Consider the following 15,680-nt stretch of genomic DNA (forward strand, 5'->3'; position numbering starts at 1 on the left):
AGATCTCATTATAATTTTTTTCTTATATATCAGAAATGCTAACATCCAATGCCTCACAGGGAAGTTAGCATTCTCAAACATTTTTTTTTTTTTTAAATTACTCTTATTCATTTTATCTTTTAGTAAAACAGATAGAGATATATTAATTTTTTATATAATAAATACTTATTTATAGTAATTGTCAAATCATTTATTATAAATAAGATATTTAATTAAAGATTAAATGTTCTTAACATTTATTATGTAAGAGATATGTATTTATTATATAAATAAACAGTTATTATATATAAAAAAATTAATATATTTATATTTTTTTCACTAAAAAATAAAATAAATAAAGGTATTATTGAAAAATAAATGTGTTGGAGAATGCTAACGTTTTTCATGAGGTCTTGGATGTTAGCATTCCCCACATATATAATAATTAGAAATCAATCCTACTAAGTTGGTCCCAATCCCACCATTTAAGAAAATTTTCCATTTGATTATCGGTCCAATTTTTAAAACATTATTTTGTTGTCGTTGATTTCAGAGCATTTGACTAATGTTTTTTCTTTTTTAATTATATATATATATATATATATATATAGGGAAATGTTCAACACCCTACACTTTACCCTACGCTTTACCAAATGTGTTTTGTCCTACATGGGTTAGAAGTTTTGGAATTGGCTGATTTTTGGTGAGAATGATCTCTACGGTTAAAAGATCCTCCTCACCAAAAATCAGCCTATTCCGAAATTTTTAGTCCCATGTTTACAAGTTGAAAAATTGTGGACCGTCCATTTTTTGTAAACCATTTTTTATGGGGTTAGAAGTTTTGGAATGGACTGATTTTTGGTGAGGATGATCTCCTCACCATAGAGATCATCTTCACCAAAAATCAGCCTATTCCAAAACTTCTAAATCATATAAGACAAAACACGTAGGGTAAAGCTTAGGGTGTTGAACAGGATATATATATATATAGGTCCAGACCCGAGGGCTCGACTAGCTAAAGAATTTTTGTTATACTCTTGGCAAACTTAGAAGTCAACGAGTTTTAAAACTATGTAAATTATTTATTACAACCCTATGCTGTGACTTCTTTTTAAATTCAACCTTATTTTTGGGTGGTATTTGGCCGTCCAAGTAAACTTTTTTCTTATTTAATGCTCTCTCATCCTCGTCTCTACTATCATGTTTTTAAAATATCTAAATTACCCTTTTCTCATCTTCTTCGCATACCTGAGTTTTTAAAATATCTAATGTCATGGGGTGATCTTTCCTACAACAACTTCTAAGTGGGAAGTTCAGGGGCACCTACTTGTCAACAACAGAATGTGTAAGAAAACTCCCATTCAGTTGCGGCCTCCTTTTAATTTCTATATTCATGAGATTAAATATTTTCTTTTAACAAAATACTGTTTTCTACACCATTTTCTTTAGAAACTTGTTTGGGAGTTCTTCATTGGGCAATGACTCCTAAGTTTCAAATCTGTTCTTCTTCTTTTTGTCCTCCTTTGTGTGTGTGTGTGTGTGTGTGAAATTGCATCTTGAATTTTGTGGATGATGTTTGTTACATTAAAACATATTTAATCTTATATTGTAATGTTGACATGATCTTAACTTTTTCCTGATTGGAAAGTGGAGTTGTTCCATGCTTGACGAGTTTTCGTTGTCCACAGAGTAAGTCTAACCCCCTTTTTTTTTTTGGGGGGGGGGGGGGGGGGATTGGTGGGATTGGATTTATTTTTATCCTTCTATGCAATGCAATTTATTTCGGGCCTTTTTATCCTTTGAGTTACGTATTTAGTGTCTTTTATAGTTGAATAATCAATCAGATGTTGTATACGAGACAATCAATTTTCAAGTCCAGCAAGCCAATTTAAGCTGGGTTTTTTTTACAAAGAATACATAATGAAACTAGAAAACAATATAAATTAATGACCTACATGATGGGAATTGAAAGTACCCATGTACCTCTAGGAATTGAAAAGTACTGCAATGGATTTAATCGCCACGTTAGTTTTATTTACATAAACAAGTGTCGTATAAACTCACGTGGTCATAGTTCATTGACTGAATTGCTGGAACTATGTGAGACACCATGCTTACATTGCTCTAAATATATTCTGACTTCTAGCCTTTATTTTTATTCCTCTACCATAAAGCCTCTTCTAGTTAAATATTGTCATAATTTTATCTTTTTTGCTTTTATAGTTGTCTTGAAAATTTTCATTTAAATTTGATTGGGATTGTGTTGATCTTATGTAATTCCAAAGTCCCTTCGTTTTAACGCCCCAACTATAATTCAATGGGTTTCATCCTTAGTAACTAATAATCTCAATTATATTGCTTCGGTGGATATGGCACCAAAGTATGCTTTGAGAGGTCATCTGACTAACAAAGCATATGTCTACAGTTTTGGAGTTGTTGCCTTGGAAATTGTTAGTGAGAGAAGCAATTCAAGTTATAGATCAAAAGAAGAGGTCGTTTATCTTCCCGATTGTGTAAATTTAGAACTATAATGCCATTGTTATATGTATTCTTATATTTAATGAGCTTTACGTGATTGGGGTTAATTTCCTAATAAACAACTCATTTACCACTTTTTTTAAAGGCATTGATTCTAAAGGAGAAAAGAACTTTAATGGAGTTGGTGGATTCAAGGTTGGAATCTGAGTTCAACAAGGAAGAGGTCTTGAGGATGATTAATGTTACTCTTATGCACTAATACATCTTTGACACTTAAGGCCTACAATGTATGCAGTGGTGAGCATTCTCAAGGGTCGAACCATTGTTGAAGAGTTGGTTTTTGATCCAAGTATCTCTAGTTACAACTTGAAACTGGAGGCCATCACCCAGACTGTGTTTTAGATGGGCCATGGACTGGATCTTCCACATTGTACGATGTCGACCCCTTCAATGTGGATTCTAGTAATTGGAAAAGCCGATAATAGAGTAGTGTTGACTATTTTCAATTTTTTTTTTTTTTAAATGCGGACGGACATATTTGTCATTTCTACTATGATTTACATTGCTGAATATTGATGTTTGTATATGAAAACAAAGATTTTATTTGAATAAAAGAAACATGGGGGTGTGCTTGCAGGTTTGAAACATTTTGATCTTTAACATGTACCACGTTGATATCTCGAACCTGACTTGTTGGTGATCTCGAAATATTTGTGATCAAAGAAAAAAATTCACTTTACAATTACCATTATCTAATCATAAAATAAAATGTTTTAAGAGATCTTGAGTACCCTCGAAAATTTCATGGAATACTATGGGCCTACCATCCTTTGAAACTCTTTAGAACTATTTGCTGGTCAACTTATACATATAAACAAAATTAATTTGATTAGTGACAGATAGCCGCCCAAAACAATGATTATTCCGTGGGTTCAAGGTATTAAAATTCAATCCTGAGGAGGGTAACGTTGTAGTGTCAATCCCATCAACTTAGGAGGTGGCCCACCATATTCTCACCTGACATTAGAAAATTGTTTGAAAACTAAATGGCTTTGGTTCGGGAGTAAGGCACCTGTTTCGGGACTTGTCATGAAATCATATCCCTCAATCCAGACTTGATCACGTTACGAGGGTTTTTCTAGAGCTCTTTTCTCATAATCTCACGTAAGGAATGGGTTCCGATCTAAAACGGATTGTGATGAAACATTTTTTTAGATATTCCCTATGTTTTTAAAATGGTGATACGCCCCTTACTCAGTTTTTTCCAATTTATGAATGGTAAATGACCTGAATGCCATCATCTTTATCTACTTCAATCATCAAATCTGAAGGTATGATAGGATTTTTATTCATATAAAAATCAATTAAAGATATCACAGAATCCTAAATGACATCACATGAAGCCTGATGAGGATAATTTTGTAAATTGAAACTCTTTTGATTTGAGATTCTATAAACTTCAGACTGATTTTTTTTTCAAAGAATGTACAATTTTAGGTTGAAAATATAGGATTTTTATAAGTTGAATGTTAAAAGAATACTATAAAGAGTTGTGATAATTTGACGCTCTTTTTTCAGATGTCTCCTTGTACGCCCCCACCACAGAATCATAGATCCCTTGTTTTAGATACGCAAGAAAAAGATTTGTGATTTTGTAACTACCATGTTGGGGAATGTATGAAAAAAGAGCATCAAATTATCATTAGTTTACTATAAATGTTGATGAGTGCAAAAGATGGTTGGTCTTGAGGAGAAGAAAAATCAAGCCTTTTTTTTTTTTTTCCTTTTTGTTAGAGGTTGAAGATGAGGGTAGTTACATCATTTAGTCCCGAGTAAACCAAAGAAGACTGAGTTCAAGGGGGGCCATTCATTGATTTAAGAACATAGAGAGGTATCTAAAATATTAACCAAAAACATGAAGGGCTATGTCTAAATCACCCAAGTAAAAATATCAACTCTGAAGACTTTATTACGGAGAAATTCGTGAAGGACAACGACAACGATAATGGCGTACACCTCACGGATGAATTCTCCATCACTTCTTCTTGCTTCTCCTCCTCTCTTCCATTCTCCATTAAAAATCTTTCCACAGCTTCAAACCCGTTTAGTAACACAACCTCTAAGCTCACCATCAGAATCCAACGGTCACAATTACATCATCATCTAAATTCTGTTCAGTTGATGAAAGATCTCGAAATCTAACGAAGCAAAAGGAAAGCCAGGAAGTTAACGATGCTAGTTGGGTGGATTTTCTGTATTTGGGTTATTGGGTTCGGTTGCTTCATATCACTTGCATTTGGAGCGACTCTTCTTCCTCTTTATGAAGGTAAGACTAAGTTTTTTTCTTGCCTAAAACCTCCCACCAGTGATGTGGGTATTTTCGGTATTTCATAAAATGCTTCAGTCTACTAATCTACCTGAAGAAGCAAATGTGTGGTGCGTGGTTCAAGATTTAGTGACTGAAATACCCTTTTGGGGTCTCTTGTAATAGTCTTTTGGACTTTTTTTTTTTTTTTTTGTACAGTGGAGGCTTTAAAAGAAGTAGGGAAGAAGTTAGGGAAGACGGATTGGAACTTCGGCGTGGACCCATGTAGCGGAGAGTCGGGTTGGATGACGTTAAATCCGGACCCAGGATCCGAGAATGCCGTCAAATGCAACTGTTCTTTCGCTAACGGCACCGTTTGCCACGTTATCAGCATGTAGGTCACACTCACACCGATCCGTTCTTTTAAGTTTTCGCAAATGTTGATCTTTTTGTAGGGAAACGGCGTCGTCTTCGTTACTCTATGAATTCTTCTAGAGTGAAACGACGTTGGACCATGAGTCTCCAACGAAAGGCTGAGGTGGGGAAGAGAATTATAGATTTTCAAGTGCTTAGTTTCTAAAAGAGTGATTTTTTTTTTTTTTTTTTTGCTCACAGTACTCCCAGACTCCCCATTACGTGTCACGTCAGCATAGGAACGATAGTTTTGTAACTAACAAGGGTAATTCTGTAAATTGAGATGTCATTCAACACACGCCGGATTCTGTGAGGACTGTGAGCAAAAATTCTGGGAGCAAATTTATTTATGGTTTCTCAGTCATTTGTTTGGACACTATAAATGATTAATATACAGTGATCGAAAAAAATGGTTCAGGAAGTGGCTTCAAAATTTCGGTAGAACCCTCTTCTTTAAATTACACGTGGCATTTTTAAGGAGGTATCTCAAATATTAATGAAAAATATGGGTGTGAAATAAATGAAAAAAGTCATGTGTCATAATACAAAGAGAGTTCTATCGAAATTTTGAAGCGGGCTACCCACTCCAAGGTTGGACTCATTAAAGGTTGCCAATTCCATTAAATTAAGACTAATGATAATCCGACGCTCTTTTTTTCAAACACCCCCCATATGCTTCTTGACTTGATAGTTACAGAACCATAAATTTTTTCTTGTGTATCCTAAAGCAAATGATCTACAGATCTGTGATGGGGGTGTAAAAAAAGAGCGTTAGATTATCACTACTCTTAAATTAATTACCAACGTCCATTCCCCATCCAAATCCATCTATTATAATATATCTTTATCATTATAATGAGAGCAGGCAGAGTAGAAGTGGTTCAACACCAAAATTTGAGTCTTCATACATGCCCCCAACTTTTATATTTAAATTTAATATAATCAATGTCATTTTGATATTTAAAAAACGAAGAAAATTGTAATCCGCAACGATCTAATCACGTTAATTAGTTTTCATAATTACAAAAGTTTCAATTTTACTATATATAATCTTCTATCAAAATCCCTTTAATAAATATTTTAAATTACAAATAAACCCTGTTGATGCATGTGTGTTTGCCCTTGCCACCTTTTAGTTAGCTATAATGTTATATTTTACCAGAAGGTGGCATGTGCAAATGCACATTTATTAAAAGGGCTTATTTGTAATTTAAATATTGATTGAAGTGTTTTTTAATATTACATGGTAAAAAAGATATGTTGTAATTTTGAAAATTAAGCAATCGTGTGATTACAATTTTCTTGGTTTTTGACCAAAATGACTATCATTATATTGAGGTTAAATATAAAATTGGGAGCATTTATGACCATTCAAATTTTGGTGTCAAACCACTTCAACTCCACATTCTCTCATTATAATAGTAAATGTGGGGGATCTTTTGGATCTTCCACTCCTTTAGATCCACATTACAATTAATGCGACTTTCTGGTATTCTTCTCCGATGACCCTCTAAATTTCTAATCATCTTTTCCAGTGAATCTTTTTATTTTTTTTGGATCATCTTCTTCGTTCGCCTTTACTTGAAAATACAATGTTATACTAGCCAAAGAACCTCCTACGACCAAGTTAGTACTTGATAAAAATTATAATACAAGAAAAAAATAAAAGCATTAGAGTTATCTGTAGCTTGTGCCTAGGGTTTGAATGGGTGAGGCCTCCTCATTTATAAAGTGGGCTCATTAATGGGGACTGTAAACTTAGTTGTAACTACTTACCCATGTTGTCTAGCATTTATGATAATAGAAACCCATAATGTTTTGATGGTAATGAATATTCATTTCCCATTATTCTTCTAACCTACATGAAGAGATGAGGAGTGACCTTAAATATGTAATGGCTCCAACTTGATGACTATTCAGTTACTCGAGTTGACTCAATCGAGTTATATTTCTGCAACTCTTTCGAGCATCATATTTGTTTTACCTTGGTGGTAGAGCATGTTGTAATGGGGTTTGCTACATGGGTAATTTTATGTTAGCTAGTTATAATACTTTGCTATGACTCATGTAATAACTTTACACAATTCTCTTAGTATGTCAATCTCTTTAGAATAATTTCCAATAATAAGAGAAAGGGTAGAAGTAATATTAGTCATTGAGCAAGAGTAGAAAAATGAGAAATAGTAATAGCATCAACTACTTAGTAGGAGTAGGAGAAAGAGAAAAAACACTAACATCAATTGCTAAGATTGGATTAAAAAGAATCTGATTACCTTGGTATATTAATTTGCTAATCCCTAGGAAGGGGATATTTTTGGTTCCTACAGTAAAGATACATATTTGAGCCTTGATACCATGACTCAAAATAACATTAGAAGAACCTTGCTACAATGACTCAAAATGACACTCGAAGTAAGACTATGTGTCCAGAGAACCATAGATTTTTTTCGAGTGTATAACAATTTGTGTTCCAAGAAAAAACATATATATTTTTTTTCACAGTAACACTCAATGCTACATTGAGTATTATTTCAAGTCATTTTAGCACTTTTCTTTATATTAAAATATAAAATATTTAGAAATGTGCTTAAGATTGAAAAGAAAAAGAAAAAGAAAATGCCTTAATCACGAAGGTTTTGAGTTGGCTAAATAAATCACATTCCTTCATTCTATTTTGTCAAGAACCATGGATCTAAGCATTATCTTAGAGGAATAAACCTAGTTCTTATTGAATAAAATATATGATGATCAAGATCCATGTTAAGAAGTGTGTAGATGCAATTTCTTGCATTATCTCGAGATTCTCACTCACTACTTCGGATTTGATATCCTTGAGCTCATAGGTGTGCCTGCAAGGCAACCTCTTCGACACTCAAGTCAAATTGGGTACAAAAATTGATAGAGTTTCAGTGTGGGAAAAAAACATACCTTTTAATGTATATTCTCTTTGTATTTATAGAGGTCCAATCCTAATCTTTTTCATTCCTTTGTTCATGTTGTCTTCCTTCTAGTTCAGAATTAGAGTCTGAATTGGAATGTAGCTGGTTTTGAATTATGTCCTTATTCATCTAATCACTTTAGTAACAAATTCCCTTTATCTATGATGATCTCTAATTTATCAGATATCTAGCAAATCATATCTTCGCCAGATCCTTGGTATTTCAGGATTTGGATTCTATGTTACACTCAACCCATTCTCTGATTCCAAGTTCCGAGATGAGATTATTCCTGTTCCCCTACCTCGGACTTAGAGTAAAGACTTCACTGGCCTCCGAAATCGACTTATTAATCTTACTTTGACAATTGGACTCAGAGTATGCTGCTATGTCAGACTCGGAATATTATCGTTTTACGTCGGACTCGGATTACTATAGTGCTATGTGTCACAATCTAGTACAAAAATAATCATCCGCTAGGTAGTAGGTTTTCAAAAACTATAACGTTGGTGACTAGCAAAACTTTGTGACCCAATCCTTCTGTTAGTGGTAAACCATGCTTTAGCTCTTTGGGAGCTGGTCCTTCTCCAATCCTCATCCCCAAAATACTGCTCTTTACAAAGAATCTCACTATATCCATTACATTAAGTATTATTTTATTTCTTAATTAAATACCAGTCATGTATGTCATCAAAAAATAGACAGTGCAATGAAATATTGGATAGCATCACAATTAGATTGCACCTATAGTTTACTAACCAAAAAATTATTATGTTACAGAATCAATCCGAATCCTTCAAAGTAGAAACTTCAATTATTAAACCATATGTTGATGCATTTAATTACTAATAAATGATAATCTTGATAAAAAAAAAACTCTCTTTTGTTACTAGTTAGAGGTGGTGAGTGGCATGGTAATACCAATGATCCTAGCCAAGCTATATAAAAAGTATGAAAAATGCAAACAAGTCATGGATCTTAGGGTGAGTAAAAATATAATAGCAGAACACAATATAATTAGAGATGGTGATTGTATTTTTCAATGCATATATATTAAATAAATAAATTTTACTTTCTTAAAAATTATCAATACTAAATTGAAAAAGAGAATGTGTTTTCTTGCGAGAGATAGTAAGTGGTGATGGAGAAAGTAAAGTAAAAGAATCTTACAACAATACAATTTATATTTGAAGATAATCTACATAACTCAATATATGATACTCTAAAGGCACTCCACACCCTAGCATATTTTTGAACTTGGTGCTCCAGCCCTTGCACCAACTCCACGCTCTAGTCATTAAGGGAAAAGACCATAAAATTACCTTTCTCTTCATTCTTCTCAACTCTCTTTTCATTATTCCTCTCTCTATTGGCACACCCTCAATTTTTTTATTTTTTATTTTAATTCAAGTTGAACTTGAACACTATCTAATTGTGTAAGGGGTTTATATGACGAACTCCATGATAGGATCAATTCTAAGACAAATAGGATTTTCCATGGGAATTTGACCTTGGGCTGGCCCACCACCCTACCCATTAATTCACGACTCAACCTCGTGAACAACCCAATGGAATAAAGCCTCAAAATCCCAGCCCACAAGCCAGCCCATGTCCACAAATCTTTGAGCCTACTTATGGGATGGGTTGGTCTACATGTTTTCTTATATTTCAAAATTATAGCTATAATATAAGTTGGCCTCCCAACAGGTCAAACTCCCAAAGTAGAAGCCTGACCCGATAACAAAACTGGCCTGAAACACTACCCAAACCCACTACACATGGGCCCAACTGAATCCAGTTATACTGTTATAAATTTGGGGTGCAGAGTACTGAAAGCTCAGAGTTTACCAGGAGTGCTCCCACCAGAGCTCATCAAGCTTCACTACCTTCAGGAAATGTAAGTGCTCTTTAATGCGCCACTGATTCAATTTAGACTTCCCCCACATTAGTTTCTTAACTGACGCATTTATTTCAATTTGCAAAAAAATATTTAAAAATAACTGTAACTGTTTCTGTTTTTAATCTTCTTCACAGTGATCTCACCCGCAACTACCTTAACGGTACAATTCCCTCAGAATGGGGTTCAATGAAATTGATGTTCATGTAAGCTCACTCATCCCCATGGCTTACATTAGCAAATCAATGCTTTTTTTTTTCTACAATTAACAATGAGGTATCACTTGCAGCACCCTTTTGGGAAACCGATTATCGGGTCCAGTTCCAATAGAACTCGGAAACATCAAAACTCTCAGAACTCTGTGAGTTCTGATTCTCCTTTTTTTTTTTTTTTCTCAATTTTCTATAATGAAAATGTTTAAGAGTTCCATATAAGTGAGATTTTAATTTCCAGGTCATTGATGTGCAACCAACTCTCTGGAGTTCTACCTCCAGAGCTTGGAAATCTGGTTGACATAGAGGGCATGTAAGATCTTTCAGCCATTTTATGTCATTTATGAGATTTTTTGAATATGGGTATTTGTATAATTGGCGTATTCTCAAAGAATTTTCTTATGTTACTATTGATCGATCGTTTGGTTTAATGATGTTTTGCTATGGTAGATGTATAAATCCAACAATTTTATATCGTTTATGGGATTTTTTTAATATGGGTACTTGTATAATTGTCATATTTTTTAATAATTTTAGGATGTTATCGCTGATGACTGATTAGTAGATTTATAAATCCAACAATTTTGTCGGTTATGGGATTTTTTTAATATGGGTATTTGTATAATTGTCATATCTTCGAATAATTTTAGCATGTTACCACTGATCGGTAGATGTATAAATCCAACAATTTTATAGTTTATGGGATTTTTTGAATATGGATATTTGAGTAATTGTCATATTTGTTAATAATTTTAGCATGTTATATACAACTATTTGATCGTTTGGTCCAACGATGTTTTGTTATGGTAGATATATTAGCTCCAACAATTTTACGGGGGAGTTGCCAAAGACACTTGCTAACCTGATTAACTTGAAGTACTGGTAAGTTTTTTTTCACACCTTTGTGCTTTTTTGTATCAAAAGTTCTTCAAGTATTTGAGTTCAACACCCTCTATGTTACTTATGTGCAGCTTTATGAGTGATAACCATTTTACTGGAAAGATACCCGATTATATACAGAACTGGACAAAGCTCGAACACTTGTAAGATTTTCAATCCATCTGAATTTTTGAGTGCCTTATAATGATAGGAAATCCATATTTCAATAACTTCTCAATCATCTCATTTGAAATTTTGTTTATTGGCAGAGCATTACATGCAAGCGGTTTGAAAGGTCCCATTCCTTCTGGCATTTCTCTTTTGACCAAATTATATAAGCTGTGAGTGATCCTTACTTATATCTTGTTCTTTTAATTGTTTTGGTGATCTTTGGTTAAGCAATTCACCGTAGTAGTTAATGGTTGGTGGGATTTCTTTATGTAGGAGGATTAGTAACATAAATGGCCCGGAAACTCCTTTTCCACCTCTAAGTAACATGTTAAACATGAGCAAACTGTGAGTTGAATGCCTATATAAAGTATTACCATTCTTTTCTGTCTAAAACTGGTGGTTTAAAATGACATAAATTTGATTGTGTTGCAGTATATTGAGGGATTGTAATATTATTGGAGAGATACCGGCATATCTCGGGGATATGAAGAGTTTGGAAACTTTGTAATAATGGACTTCCTTTTTCTTCAGATAAGATATTAAGAATTATGTGTTGGGAATTTTATAGTTATTTAATAAAAATAAGTGTTTATTAAATTTCAGAATTATTTCTTTCCATAGCATTTCTGTGTTAAATATTGATGAACAATATTTTAGAAGTAACATGATCGTTGAACATGTTTTTTGGGGTGAAAATTCCAAGCAGAGATCTCAGCTTTAATAAGTTATCAGGACAAATTCCAAGCAGCTTTGATAGTCTGTCAAAAATAGATTTCATGTAAGTGATCTGATTAGTATCTGTAATTTTTCTTACAGAAAGTTTTATCAATGACTTCTATAATATTAGTATGTTACTAATTAGATGATTGTGATTAGGTTCTTGACTGGGAATTTGCTTACTGGACCTGTGCCTGATTGGATGCTGAAGAAAGCTGAAGGCATGTGAGTTTCTCTTCTTGACTGCATAACTTTCATCTTATTTATTTGTAACCCACGTTCATACTGTGAGGGGGAAGGCAATATTTCTTCACTTGGTTGTTGGTATCTGCACCTTGTAAATTCTATTTTGTGGTGTAGATTTGGTTGGTTTGAGGAGCAGTAAGTTTGTGTTGTGCATTTAAATGCAAATGACGTAACCAAAATCACTTGTATGTAAGTATGTATGTATGCCTTATTTAAGCTCATTTGTGGAAACCACTCACCCTCAAAGTGACAACTGACATAGAAGAGAACTCTGGCACTTGTGTTGAAATTCCGAGGTTTACCTTAAAATCAACCTCAAAAGCTCTTTATATTGGATGTTTTATCACTTGGGCATTTTATGTGGGCAAAATTTGAATTCAGAGTTAATGCTAAAGCTCAAAAAAGTAGTTTAGCTTTTATATATATTGAATTAAAAAATATTGCAATGTCGGCATACAGTGATCTTTCCTACAACAAATTTTCGGTGGAAAGCTCAGGGGCACCTAGTTGTCAAGACCATAATGTGTAAGAATACTTCCATTAAATTTTTTGCTTCCTTTTAGTTGTAGCTTCATATGGTTTAATATATTTTTTCTGCACTATTTTCTTCAGAAACTTGTTTGGAAATTCTTTACTGGGCAACAACTCGTAAGTTGCAAATATCTGTTCTTCTCTCTGTCTTGCTTTTTTTTTTTTTTTTCTTTTTCGGTAGAAATTGCATAATAAACTTTGTAGATGATCACCAATGCTTCTGAGAAACTACTTCAGTTCAGTGCTTTTTTACATTACATTTAAATCTGCTATTGTCATTCTAACATGATCTTAACCTTGTACCGATCGAGAAGTGGAGTTGTTCAATGTTTGAAGAGTTTCCGCTGTCCACGGGGTAAGTCTGCTGCTTTTCTTGGAATAAGAATTTATGATTTTGCCTTGGATTTGTTTTTTTTCCTCATTCCAATTTGTTTTGGGATTAGTATTATATTTTCTTTTTCCTTCAGTTACATAATTAGTGTCTTCCATAGTCGAGTGATCAACTGAATGTTGTATATGAGCCTATCCATTCTGAAGTCTAGTGAGCCAATTTAAGATGGATTTTGTATAAAGAGAACATAATGAGATATAAAATGGAGACCAACACAAGGCGGATAGAAAGTAACCCTTTTATCTATAGGAAATGAAATACATAAATAAGCTTCTTATAAACCATTTAAGCAAACTGCATACACAATTTTTTTTCCTTATGGAGATGATACCTCTTTAGCGTTAGATAAATTTGAATGGAGGAATAAGATTCGTTCTGCGAAACTCATTTTTTTTTTGGGGGGGGGGGGGGGGATAAGGTTTTGATAATGATGATGATCATGGGTGATTCATCCAAGGTCATTCAGGGACATTAAACACATTGCAAGAAAGTGCAGTGATTTGATTGGCTCAAATGTCTGCGTGGTAAAGAACACCATTGGCTAAATTACTTAAGTATGGCTAAATTCCTATAATACTGTACCCTTGATAACTTCTTCTATTTTTTCTTCACTACTATGGAAAAAAAGTAATTGATAATTTAGTATTTTATCCTTTTCTTGTGAACACCCATTTAGCATTTTAGTCACGTTGATTGATATATTGGTTACAAAAAGAAGAGAGTCTAATTTTGCAAACTTTTTTTGTTTATATCCACTGAGATTTAATCCATTATTGCTTGGCTGCCAGATTGGTATTCATTTCATATAAATTGTGGTGGGAAGGAAGTTACAATCAACAGAGATATAACATATGATGATGATGTAGACCCATCTGGTCCTTCAAGGTTCTTCCAAAGTAGAAATAACTGGGCATTTAGCAGCACTGGGAACTTCATGAACAATAACAATAAAGTGGACAACTATATAGCAACAAATACGTCCAACCTCTCTATGAACAACTCTGAATTGTACACGACAGCCCGCCTTTCTCCCCTTTCTCTTACATATTATGGGTTTTGTCTGTTAAATGGAAACTACATCGTGAACCTCCACTTTGCAGAGATAATATTTACAAATGACAAAACATATAGAAGCCTTGGAAGACGCATATTTGATGTTTACATTCAGGTAGTTAATCAAATTATAATTATTTATTCCATGACATACAAAGGTCACGAGGTTTAACTAGATTAATTTATTGCAGGGGAATCTGGTATTGAAGGATTTTAACATCGAGTATGAAGCAGGTGGTGTTGGTAAGGCAATCGTAAAAAAATTCAGTGCAGCTGTGACAATTAGCACTCTAGAGATCCGCTTTTATTGGTCTGGAAAGGGAACAACAGTGATGCCTGATAGAGCTAACTTTGGTCCTCTTGTGTCAGCTATTTCTGTGGATCCTGGTAAGTTGAATGTTTAATTACACTGTTCACGATGCCTTTAACATATGAAGTGAGTACTGGTGTTTAATAACATTTCTTATTATTGAGTAAATTAATTCAAATTAGACGAGTCCAACCCTTTATCCTTTCTCGACACTTGTTGATAAATTAACAGAATTTGAGAAATGAGCAAATTTTAGGGATTTTTTTCCAAGTCACGGAAGAAATAGTGAGGTCATGAATAAAAGCATCTAAACACATTTAGAATCTATCAGCAATCTTACCATACCATGCTCATGAGACTAATTTCGGCCAATAAAGAGCCATTTTGTCTTTTTTTTTTTTTTTTCTTTTATTTCACCATCATCATCAAAGCCTTATCCCAGAAATTTGGGGTTCACTGAACGAATCTTGTCCCTCCATTCAATTCTGTCTAATGCCATGTCGCATCTTAATTGAAGCATGTTCATATACCCTCTCTCTTATGCATTTCTTTTTATTGATTGTGTCTCTCTCATCTGATACACGTTTCTTTCTATTGATTGTGTATGCGTGCAGATTTTGAACCTCCTTCAGAAGGTGGAAAGAAGACACCTGCAGCTGTTGTGGTTGGACTTGTGGCTTCAGTTTTATGCTTTATTTTCATGATTATCGGTATTGTTTGGTGGAAGGGATGCCTCAAACGAAAGAACACAATTGACCAAGGTGGGAGCTCTCCCAAATCAATTACTTAATCCTCCTAGTGAACAAGAAAAAAAATAAACACTAGAAGTTAAAGAAAAAAGAAACATGCAAGAATTAGTTCGTCTTCGAAAATCTATTGTGACTTATCTTACTCTCAATTCATGGTCTGCTTTTCAAATGTCTCTAGTTGCATGTGTTTGAGTGTTGTGTTATCCGCCTCCCCTCCCAGGTGTCACATGCTCACGTATCGTGCCCCAATTCGACCCATGACCCTCTTATATTCATATTTGTGTCACCCTTATGAGTGAGAGGGAGTGTTGAGTGTTGTGTTATCCGCCTCTACTCCCGGGTGTCACGTGCTCACGTATTGTGCTCCAGTTCGACCTATGACCCTTTTATATTCATAGTTGTGCCTTCCCCA

The 15,680-nt window shown here is 33.9% G+C and overlaps 2 pseudogenes across 1 annotated transcript in view; both read left to right on the top strand.

The window, feature by feature from the left end:
• Window positions 1–2,348: 2,348 nt before the first annotated feature.
• LOC147392357 (putative LRR receptor-like serine/threonine-protein kinase At1g07650 pseudogene) lies at window positions 2,349–2,939 on the top strand (annotated as a pseudogene).
• Window positions 2,940–4,425: 1,486 nt separating this feature from the next.
• LOC147392358 (putative leucine-rich repeat receptor-like serine/threonine-protein kinase At3g14840) overlaps window positions 4,426–15,680 on the top strand; it is a 75,175-nt pseudogene continuing 63,920 nt past the window's right edge. Inside the window, exons 1-18 of the transcript XR_015182652.1 lie at window positions 4,426–4,783; window positions 4,982–5,156; window positions 9,938–10,009; window positions 10,147–10,215; window positions 10,299–10,370; window positions 10,463–10,534; window positions 11,032–11,103; window positions 11,193–11,441; window positions 11,545–11,616; window positions 11,704–11,775; window positions 11,978–12,049; window positions 12,148–12,213; window positions 12,694–12,759; window positions 12,847–12,882; window positions 13,080–13,120; window positions 13,945–14,324; window positions 14,401–14,596; window positions 15,134–15,280. The product of XR_015182652.1 is annotated as a putative leucine-rich repeat receptor-like serine/threonine-protein kinase At3g14840 (transcript). The remainder of the gene's footprint in view (window positions 4,784–4,981; window positions 5,157–9,937; window positions 10,010–10,146; window positions 10,216–10,298; window positions 10,371–10,462; window positions 10,535–11,031; window positions 11,104–11,192; window positions 11,442–11,544; window positions 11,617–11,703; window positions 11,776–11,977; window positions 12,050–12,147; window positions 12,214–12,693; window positions 12,760–12,846; window positions 12,883–13,079; window positions 13,121–13,944; window positions 14,325–14,400; window positions 14,597–15,133; window positions 15,281–15,680) is intronic.

Source organism: Akebia trifoliata, chromosome 11, assembly GCF_017979445.1.
Source record: "Akebia trifoliata isolate Shusen 1 chromosome 11, ASM1797944v1, whole genome shotgun sequence".
NCBI lineage: Eukaryota > Viridiplantae > Streptophyta > Magnoliopsida > Ranunculales > Lardizabalaceae > Akebia > Akebia trifoliata.